Here is an 11,227-nt window from a genome sequence, read left to right as displayed (position 1 = left end):
GAGATAGGTGTTACAGTAACCAACCTTAATCTTGTTAAAATGAACACTGAAATAAAAAAGATACGCTGGATGGAAGTACTGTTGCTGGAGATATAGGGAGCTATAGTAATTCAGGTAGCTGGTGAACCATGGTGGTTTGCAGTTCATTTCCACACACAGTAGATAATTACTTCATTTCCAAGCTTTGGTTAGAAAGCCACTGAGGGAATCGATAGCGAGTCTAGTCTCTAGGTGAAGCGCGTTCACTTTTAAAGTGTATTTTAAGTGTAACCACTGCAAAGTGCTTCAGTGCACAATAACGTTTTCACTGGGTGTCAAAACTGTGTGACTGAAAAGCAGGATAGGCATTGTGAAGGACAAAGGTAATGTTATATAACTTACATTTTTTTGTCTTGTCATTATTTCAGTTGTTACTTGGGGGGGGAGGCAAGAATATCTCTTTTGCATATTTAAATACAGAACACATTAAAATGCAGGCTAAATAGAAAAATACTCTGTCCTCATTAAATACTGTTTTTGTGTGTTGTTTTGTTTAAAAACTTATTTATAGTGAAATGTGAAAGATTATTAAAAACACACATTTGTATGCTATGAGTAATTCACAATAATTATGTTCTTAATGGTCAGTTGATATCTAGCTGGCACACACAAGAAATTTCATACACATCTAAATTAAAAGTGTATTTAAAAGTTATTTTGAAAATGAATCAGTTTTACCTATAGCTGCATTTGTAAATAGATATTAAGCTTTGCCTAAGTTATCTAGGCTTGAGGAGGTACTACCTGTTTGATAATACTTGGTTAAAAAAAAAAAAAAAAAAAAGAAAAGGAAAAAAAAAGACACAGTGTCATCCTAGGAAAGTACTGTGCTGTGGACCACAAAAATAGCTGGAAAAGCTTCATGATGCAGCCCAATTTTATTCTATTTGAGAAAAGGACTCAGCAGTGGGGAAAAAAAAGTTACAGAGCAAGCATTACTGTGTGGCTCAGGAAACCTCTTCATAACAGCTTAATTCTAGCTGCTGCATGAACACACTGTCTCATACCATGTCTGGACAACTGCACTGGGTATCAGTGGATGGAGAGAAGCAGTTTGTTCCTCTGTTTATTCTTCCTGGCACACTCTGCAAGCATCCAAGCAAACAGCTTAATCAGGGTCACCTTGGGACTCTGGACTATTCACCCTCTAATAGCTTAGGGTTTGCCAGGTCATTGAGGTGCCCTATTCGTGCATGGGGTCTGAGTTGCAGTGACACAGGAACTGTTTCAGTGACTCAGTGACTGCCTTAGCTTTTACCCAGGGCGATGGATACAGTCAAGATATTTATTTTTTAATGGTTTTACTCATGGGACAGGAATTGATTGTTCAAAATCCAATAAACCTGAATCTGGAGCCAGAATCTGGTTCCTAGTGAGTGAAATTTTAAGTGGCTGGTGTTTTCATTTGTATTTTAGTGCCTCTTAAGTCAGGGTAGTTCTATAATAATATGTAGAAATATTCAATTCTAAAAGATCTAACACCAAAACTGATTTACTGAACTATCCATTTTCCTGGCTCTGATTAAGGGAACACATCCAATTACATAAGTATATTATTAATGCTCATCTGTAGTGTAGTAGAATTAAAATTGCAATGCCTCCCAATCACAGTCTAAACTGTGCAGTAATCAAGCATGAATTTAGCAAGTTCATTTTTCCATTATGCTGTTTTCAACACAAAGTTACCATATTAGCATATGGTACCATAACACTGCAGTTCAAACCAAATGAGTGTTGGGCATAGGGAGTGCATGAGAGTGCTTGCAGTAGGTACAAATGGAGGTCACCTTTGAGGTGCTGTTGTCCATGACTGGGACCACACTTACCTTTCATCCTTTTTAAAATGGAAGATAACAGGATGTGGTTGCAAATCCCTAAACGGTAACGTTTATTGAAACGAACATTAGAAACAGCCTAGGTAATAAGCTCGCTATTTGAAAGTTTTTACATTTCCAGTTCCGTCTCCCACTTGACTCTTCCCCTCACAGACCTTATCAAAACTGGACTCAAATTATACCACTGCATTGAGTTCAAAATTACAGTAAAGTGTCCTGAAGTCTAACAATTCAAGTTGTTCCTTTAAGTTCGTACCACTGTATTTAAGTATCAGATTAGAGGGGAGGGAAAAAAAAGTGAGTTTTGTTTTTTCTCTGTCTTTCTGTGTAGCAAAGTATTCCTAAAATGATACATTGCAAACAAAGAAAGTTTAGCTTTGAAATAATAAAGTGTCCTTTGCAGTGTGCCAAGGTTTAAAAGTAATTATTTGTTATATAATTTCATTTTTTTCCCCTTTTTCCCTGACTTGATCAATCTTTTCTTTTTACTTTTTCTTCACTCATTTAGATAAAAATAGGCAAAACTGTGAAAATAATCCATCCCCTGTCTGTCATTCAAGCTTTTATGATATGCATTGCATTAGTAATTTTACCTACTGCAAAATCTTTGTTTTTAGCTAAGATTAGCTAGGCTTCAAAGTACTTACAAGGCTAATAATACAGACTGTCCTTACATAAGCAATCTGCTTATCTGTGAGGAATATTTTTACAAGTTTGTTATAACATAGGGCTGTTTTTCTCTAACTGAGCAGTCTGCACTAGTATTATGCCATCTCTTGAGAATCTTTTCCATAGCAGCAACCATGCAGAAAGGTGAGGTATAGTCACAATTCAGAAGGTACATCTGTATTTGAGACAGGAAGAATAAATCCTCTACTAGAATCTTTGGCTAAAATCCAGTTAAATAAACAAAAACAGATTGCAGTAAAACTTCAGAAGAAAAAAAAATGTTCAAAGAACAATATTTTGTACTGAACAGACTAAATTTAATTTTACTGAAAAAAAAAAATAAATTGTTTTTACTTCTACATTGTGCTGGTAGACCATGACTGTTCCCATAGAGTTTATTCTCTATGTCACTTTGCTAATGTTGGCTTAAAAAAACAAATACAGGCAGGTGCTAACCCATCAAATAATAAATGAAGACATGCCAAATTGCATAACTAATGGCACTGTAAATTGAAAATAATAAGTTAGGGAATGAAAGTTTACATTTTGGGCCTTTGCAAAAGCAGACTGGCTTAATAAGCACTAATGAGTACTTAGGGGCTCAAATATCGTTGAGTATTTTACAACCATGAATATGCATCATGAACTACATACAAAATTTGTGATTTTTTATTTTTATTTATTTATTTATTTATTTATTTATTTTGAAAATAGTAGCTGGATGTAAAAAAAATCTGTATCTAAAACTAAATCATTCATTTTCTAGCTTTTCCTTATAATTAAACCCACAGCAATGCTCCACGTTTTCATTAGAATGAGGTGAAGCTGATCAGGCAAAACAAAAACTGCCCGAAGCTTTTCATATCATCGTCTGAAATAAACATTTTCAAGGTCTTAAACCTAAAGTTTTTTGTTTGTCTGTGTTTTATTTTGATTTTTGTTTTTCTTCCAGAGGAAGTATCGCTCCTGAGATGCAATGGCAGTTGTTTCCCCGCTCTGTCTGAGCCTGACCAGGGATTTTTGCTGAGCAGTGCGCTCAGTGGCACACTCGTTCCTATAGCTTGCTGGACCAACGTATGATGACTACTTGGCTGGACCAAGAGATGACAAGGTTTGGCATGCCGTGTGCACTTTCTGTAGAAGTGGCTCCTCCTTACACCTTTCTCCTTAGAATCATTCTGTTTCCCCTGTGCAAGCCTTGGGACTGTCAGTAAAGGAGGAAACAACGGCGGCTGAAGTTCAGAGCAGTGTACCTTACTCTTCTCTACTTTTGGCTGAGTGCATTACGGACTGGTGGAGGTGCTCACTGTAATACAAACTAGCAGCCCAGGCTTCTGCTGGAAAGACACAAGTCCAAAGTAGCTAAATCTGACTTTTTATTGTACGCCAGCTGCTACTATGAGTTGAACAGTAGAAGAAAAGGGTGGGTGGAGCAGTAAAAATAGGTGCTCCTTCTGCTCTATCGGTAACCCTGAATTCTCCTGGGAGAGTTTATCCTGTGGTCAAGTGGCATTTATCCAGCCAGCTGGAGCTGGAAATAAGCAGCTGAGTGACAGTAAAAAGTAGGGCATGATGGTTGTCTTTGATTCTTATTGTGAGGAGAGGACAGTGGATTTAGCCAGCCATCAGTATCAGTGTATCTCAGAGTGGTCAAGTAATTATGAAGATCTCATAACAGCATAAACCCTTTTCTGTCAGAACCTGTCTATGGAAAGGGGAATAGTGAGCTAGAACATAGCTGGCTTTCTTTGGATATCTGTGTTTTATTTTGTTTTGTAGGAAATTTTCACAAATGGGAAAAGAACAATCCAGAAAACCTATGGTTTTAGGGCTTTTTACATGTTTACATCCTCCAAGAAGACCCCAAAACATTACGTTAGATTTTGGTATTTCTTTATTTGCTTACTTGGAGCTACTTTTATCCTCCTGAGACAAGTTATAGGCAGAATAATTTTAATAAGTTTTTATGAAGTCAGTGTAACAGTGAGAAACTTGATACGGCTCAGATTTGCAGCAGATCTGAAAAACACTCCTCTGACTTCAAATCAGAGACCAGTATCATTTACATCAGTGAAAATAGGCTGATTATGTCACTCAAAAAACCTGTGATCCTGAATAGAGATCAAACAGGACTATGATATGTAACAGGTAACTGAAGCTATGTAAAATCCTCAGCAAAAGGTTGTAACCGTGGATTGTTTTAGCTTCCTTAGTAAAGTGATTTTTTTAAGAGGCTTTTAGCAGTTCTAAGTGATTTCTGAAGAAACAAATGATGAATGTAGTTAACACTGCATATTTGACCCATTAAGTCAAAGAGACTACCAAGAAAGGATTACATCTAGATTCAGCCATGATTAGTGAGAAGAAAAACAATAAAAGAGGTAGTAGGATCCATCACGATAAAGACTGCAGTTAAGACAATGTCTCAAACTCAAAGACCTGATTACCTGAACAAGAATTTGTAAATTCAGGCAAAGTAGCCTGTCAATTACTTTTAAATTTATTTTGGTATGCAATTTTGCATGTGTTCTCACAGTTTCATTGTGTTATCTGGACATGTTGTGGTAAATTTTCGAACTTTGTTGATGTTAATGACAATCAGGAAGGTACAGCTGTGTGCATTTGTTTAACAATGCACTGATGCTTTTTTTTTTTTTTATCATTCCAGGAAACAAAACAACAACAACAAAAACAAACATACAAACAAAAGCACCAAGAAATCCACCTGCAATGTAGAAGTAGGGCACCTGAATTTATTACATTCTTTGCTCCTACCACTGTGTTTTTCATTGCAGGTTAACTATCTGTCTGGTATATGTAAATAAAAATCTATAAAATTTGAATTTGAAGATGCTCATAAATGTTCACTGGAACTCTGATGTACAGGTATACACATTGGCTTTGTTACAGTGATACAAAAACCTTAATTCACCCATATTTGCAGTCCTGAAAGGTACTGACAAAACCTGCCTTGTCAAACTGAAACAGTAACATACATATTTATTCACAAAACACAGTACTTGGTACCTTTGCTGCTGTAAGTGAACTGAAAACAAAGGGTGATGGATAACATCAAAAATTTGAACATAGTATTGCACCTATCATATGTTATCCCCCTTAGTCCCACGGGATTCCAATACAGATACAATATGGTTTCCTACTTTAATGTGAACACTGCAAAGCCTGCACCAGGACAGTTTGATTGTATGATGCCATAAAGAATTCCTAACGGTGTGGGTGGCTAAAGGCATACATGTTCCATCCACAAGCAAGGAAACTGTTTCAATGAAACAAAGCACAGATTCTCCTGGATGGTGATGTGGTGGCTGAATAGTATCCGCATGTTGCTTTGAGCTTGACAAAACTTGATCGGTGAGGGTGTTAGGTTGTAAACCTTCGGAAGTAAATGACTGCTAGTCATTTACTAATGGAAGCTTTTGTTTTTTTGTCATTCACACTTTTCTTACTCTTCCTTGTGTCTGTAAGTTACTTAATTTGTTCTTTCTTGTTTCCCCATCCCCTCCCAGAAGTGCTTGAAATACTCGCTGAATTTAGAGGAATTTCACTTGTGTCCAGTGTATTCTCTACTTCTCAATTTTTATGTTTTCTTTTTGGCCTGAAGCTTGTTTCAAAAGTGTAGCCTGCGTATCTGATTATACTAATTTACAAAGTCATTGGCTGACTTAAAGAGATTGGACAAGAGATTAAATGTCTTTAGGTATTTCAAGCAATTGGGAAATTTTTTCTTTACTGTAAGTATGGGGGACTTTTATGTATTTAAGTAAACAATTTTGTTTGATACATTTCTAAAAATAAAGATAAAGAAAAAAATGAATTTCATTTTTTTCATAGGGAAAGATACTTAGGGATAAATTTTTGGGCATTTCCAGGATAAAGACAAGCTAGTAGCTATCGATCTTTTCACTTCTCACTCCTTCTGCAAAGATATTCACAAGAACCGTACTGATAATATCACTGATGTTTATGTCTGGCCTGTTCTTTCATAGATAATAATTATAGAAGTGATGGAAAAGAAGTAATAGAAACAGATGAACGGGCCTCAACTTGGATGGCACTGCTGGCAACGTAGCAAGACAATTCGCAGAGAGAAGTGCATCTACTTAATAGGGACAGAATTATGCAAAGCTACATAAGGGAAGATGAGCACAAAAGAAGAAAGCTCATAGTGTATTTACAGAGACTCACTCTATGTTTTCGGGGCTTGCTACTTATTTTTTTTTTCTGTGTACGTTCACCATAGTCTTTGCTACAAGTGCAAATCTACCATGTAGCAAAAAAATCTGTACAGTGCCCAGAGTGTGCTGGGGTCTCTGTAAGTAGCCCAGCAAACATGGTATCTGTTTGCAGGCATGGAAAGCAAAACACTTGCCATGTGAGATGCTAACATTTTTTAATGTTCTTTATGCAGCACATATTTTTTACATGCATTTTCTGCCAAATCACTTTAAGACTTCTGTTCCAGCAGCATGCATATCCGGGCACAGCTTACTATTAGACCTGTGCAGAATAACTTGGTGGATAATTTTATTTCCTGGTTTGTGACCTACTTAAACTTAAAATGAGGCTTGGAGATGAATGTTTGTGGGTTTTTTTCCCCATATACACCTATGCTATGCAGAGATACTCCTAAATTTAACTTCGCTAAATGTTATGCAAATTCAGTGCGTTTTACTCTCGGAGTCTGGAATAAGAGTGCTATGCTTTACTTTAAGCACACATTTTGCATAACAATATTAAGTTCCATATATTATCTTAAAATGCAAAATGTATAAATCTATGTGGCTCCAAAAGCATAAGCAGAACGTATTACTCTGATAAAAGGAAAACATAGTCCCAGCAGAGTACAGCAACTGTATATTAATAAAGTCCACTGGTAGCTTTGTTTCAGGAAAAAGAAGTTAACTTTAACATTTCTGCTTCAATTTATGAAGTATGATGAAATATTAAGCAATAATGCTCTGTAGAAGATAACATTTAATACATGGAGATATTCACATTTTTATCATACTAAGCTAAAAGAAAAGCCATAACATTTTCAAATTTATAATGCTGCAGCTGAGATAAACTCCTAAAATGATAATTTAGCTGTTTCTCTGTCAGTCAAAAATAGCAGTTATACTTCAGTAATCAGATCCTAGTTCACAATTTGTCCCTGCTGAAAGACAAAAACCTCAAAAAGTTTTCTTAAATTAAGTAGCCAAATTTCCATTAGTGTAAAGAAAGCTTCAGAAGACACAGAAAGAGATCTTATTAGCTATGCACCAAGTCCTTCTTGTGGTTCTACTGTGTATGGAGCTGGGCGGTGGCAGGCCCTAACTGCTGCTGAGCAAAGCAATTATTTTGTTCAAAATCCTAAGGAGTGTGATTTAACTTTTAGCTCTCCAAAAGGCAAAAGGATTGTCAAAAAAGATAGTGGCTACTGTCATAGGTGTGGGAGTGAAGAGCAAAGAGTGTACCCATGTAGACTATGTTCTGTAGACCCTAAGAGGAAGGAAGAGAACATGTGGGCTGCTCCGGAGAACGCAAGGATCAGGCTTTGGGAAATACCTCATTTGCTGAAACTTGAGTCTCTTTCCAAGTGAAATGGTTATGACCAAATGATCGCTGTCTGTCTCTCTTTTTTTCCATTCCTCCACTCCACAGGAAGACCAAAACAGAGTCTTGGTCTGAATGCTGGGGCTGCTGTGAAAAATGTGCAAGGTCAGAAAGAGAGGGGTAGCTTGAACAGTTCCCATTAAAGATTAGAGCTCAAATCAGGATTATTAAAAGTGTGTGGAGTTACTAAAATCAAAATCTGTTATTTCTTTCCTCTTTTCTAAATTAATTATCAGTTTCGGGAGAATTCAGTCAAGCCACCAGCTGTAGAAATAGTTGCTACCACTATGGGTGGCCCCACAGGGCGGGCCTGTGATGACTTTTGCAACTTTATATAATTATGAAATTAGACAAGAGCTAGAGGGTATTGTTTTACTATAACTATTTTTTTTTTGCTAGATTGTTTCTGAGGTATAATATTATATTGTTTATAGAATGTGGAGACTTTTGCGACCTAGTAATTAATCAATATAAAATAAAATGTAGGTTGGATGAGAAAATAGTTTTTTTGTTTGCTTGTTTTTTTAACTTCAAAGTAAAACCACTCAAAAACTTCATTGTGGGGCTCTGACACACTGACTGACCATTATGCTGTGCGATTGTGCTGCAAAATCACTGAAAAAAAATAGTTTCTACATGTTCATAGTTGAAGAGCTTTATTTTCTAAGATACTTGAACTTTTATTGACAAAAAGGTTTCCAATAGTGTTTTCTGCAGCATCTGTTAAAATCCATGAGACTTCATTGTTACTGTTCCAATAGTTGCAGAAAATTCTCCTGTGTGCTTAACTGCATCTTTGGGTGCCAAAGAACTTTTGAAAATATAATCCTAAATGACTTGTCTGCAGTAACACAAGAACTTATGACAGACTGGCATCATTTAACTGCACTCACAATCATAATCTGTTCTCTACCCACTAGAACATCATTTAAAACCCACTGAATGAATCGCCTGTGTCTAAATAATTAAATGTTCTGGTTGAAAACTATTATGGTCCATTGATTTATTGCAAGCCTTTAGAATACGACGCTTTGATTTTGTAAACATTCCCAGGCACATCAAGAAGCACTAATTCTGGCAGAGAAACAAGGCCGCATAACGGCATTTTCATGGTGCTATCTTATTCACCAGGTTCTGCAAAATATATATCCACATGAGTAATGATGTACTATTCCTCCTGAAATGAAAACATTATTTAGGCATGTTGTTTACCCTACCTGGAAGAAGGATAAAAGGTCAAAATTCCTTGTGTCAGTGCTCTGATAACAGTAGCAGGAAAAGCTGAAGCAGCTGCATTCTGCTCCGTCACGTAGAGGCCCAGGGTGCCATAAATAGATGAAATTTTCTCAAATCAAATGGTAAAAACTTGTGTTAAAAGCTCATGGATTTTCCAGTTCACTGTACAGCTTCTTCTCACTGAAAAGCAATTTAGTCCATACTGGCCTTTTAAAGCTGTTATCACTGCCATAAATGGTTTGCCTATATTTAAAGTTAATGTACGTCTTTCACGTGTGAACTTTACTTTTAAGAAGAAGGAAATAAAACCAGGAAGCCTTTTTTTTTTTTTTTTTTTGAATGCCATATTAATTAACTGCAATTTTTAGACTTCATAACACACTGATAATGTGATGCAACGTATAATGCGTTCTGCCAACTAGTTACCTCTGCTTTTGGAACGGACTTTTGGCATGTATTTTAGGAACCTCCTTTGTTTGCTGGTTGTTGTTTTGTGATGAGTTCAAATGCATGTACGTCTAGCTTTTATTTGGTTTCCTAATTGTTGTGTACATGATGTGCTAGTTTTTGCACGGCTCCACATCAGGCTCAGAGGCCCTGCCCAGCCTCTGCCTTCGCTGGGTAAGCACATCAAAACCCTCGGAAAAGGGGCAGGAAGACCTGCTGTCTCCTCAGAGATGGCTGCTGAGAACCCCTTCAGCCCAGACGGGGGATGGCAGCTCCTCCCCGCCGCTCCTTCCTCCCGCTCTTTCCCCCTCCTTGGCCGTGGCCACTCCAGGGGCTGCAGGACAACCTTTGCTCTGGCACCCGGAGCACCTACTTCCTCACCCTCCTCCTCGTCTCCTTGGGCATCCTCAGGCCTGCTCCTTGCACCATTCCCCTCACCGCCCCCTGCTGTGCGGTGTTTGCCCTCCCTTCCCCAGGCTGCCCCTGAGGTGAGGCGCCGCCATCTTGGCTGCGGGGCCCAGCGGTGCCCTGCGGTGGGGCCATTGGGGCCAGCTGGGGCTGGCACGGGGCAGCCCCCGCATCACTGCATGCAACGGCCCCCAGACCCCTGCCACCACCTGGGTACCTGCACCTTGAATGCTCACTGAGACACCAATGTTGGCATCTATGGTATGTAGATACATAAATATTTCTCGCCTTGAGTGTCTAGATAATTCAGCAAAATGTGTAGCTGTATAACGTGGTTAATTTCACATAGTATGCTCAAGACCTCATGCAAACCCCAATGTACACTTCTTTGCACTCTTTGGTATCCACTTATTCTTAAATACATTCCCTGAAGCTTGAATTGAAGGGCCTTTCGAAGACTTAGGAAGAGTTATAGTCTAAAAAAAATGTTCTTAGATGATTTTCACATGTAGCATTTTCTTTTTAAGTCTCTGAGCCCCTGTACATAAGGACAGTAAGTGCATGCAAGCAATCTAAAAACAGTAAAAAGTGAGACATTAGAATTGAAACACGTGGGGGATTTGCTTTTGTTTTGATGCCGCCAACAATGAAGAATGAAGGGAGAGTACACCGTAGGATATGGAATACATTTCTCCTACACTTGAGACAGGAATATGTGTTTGAGCGGTGTTGGTTTGCGCAGTGCAATAAAGAACTAAAAACCCTTCCCTTGGAGTACCTAGTGGAGCAGTGTCTTTAACTGGTGTTGTCCCAGTAACTCTGGCAGTGTTTTAGGCCTCTCCCACGCCTTATTCTCCATTCCTTTGCGCTTGCCCACTGCAGTGAGTAGGTTGCACGCCCATACCACTGTCCCCCATCGCCAGCAGCCTCATGTCTGCAGGCGAAAAGGGGCCCTGTGGACTTGTTGACCAGGCATG

At 38.2% G+C, this 11,227-nt stretch overlaps 1 long non-coding RNA gene across 1 annotated transcript; it reads left to right on the top strand.

Moving 5' to 3' along the window:
- The first annotated feature begins 251 nt into the window (after window positions 1-251).
- On the top strand, window positions 252-5,344 carry LOC121074474. The gene is made up of 3 exons (XR_005822371.1): window positions 252-362; window positions 3,496-3,654; window positions 5,212-5,344. It is a non-coding gene; the product is annotated as an uncharacterized LOC121074474 (long non-coding RNA).
- The last annotated feature ends 5,883 nt before the right edge of the window (window positions 5,345-11,227 follow it).

This window comes from Cygnus olor, chromosome 1 (assembly GCF_009769625.2).
Source record: "Cygnus olor isolate bCygOlo1 chromosome 1, bCygOlo1.pri.v2, whole genome shotgun sequence".
NCBI lineage: Eukaryota > Metazoa > Chordata > Aves > Anseriformes > Anatidae > Cygnus > Cygnus olor.
Note: the sequence above shows the minus strand (reverse complement) of the source record. Positions and strands in the feature narration are given on the sequence as shown.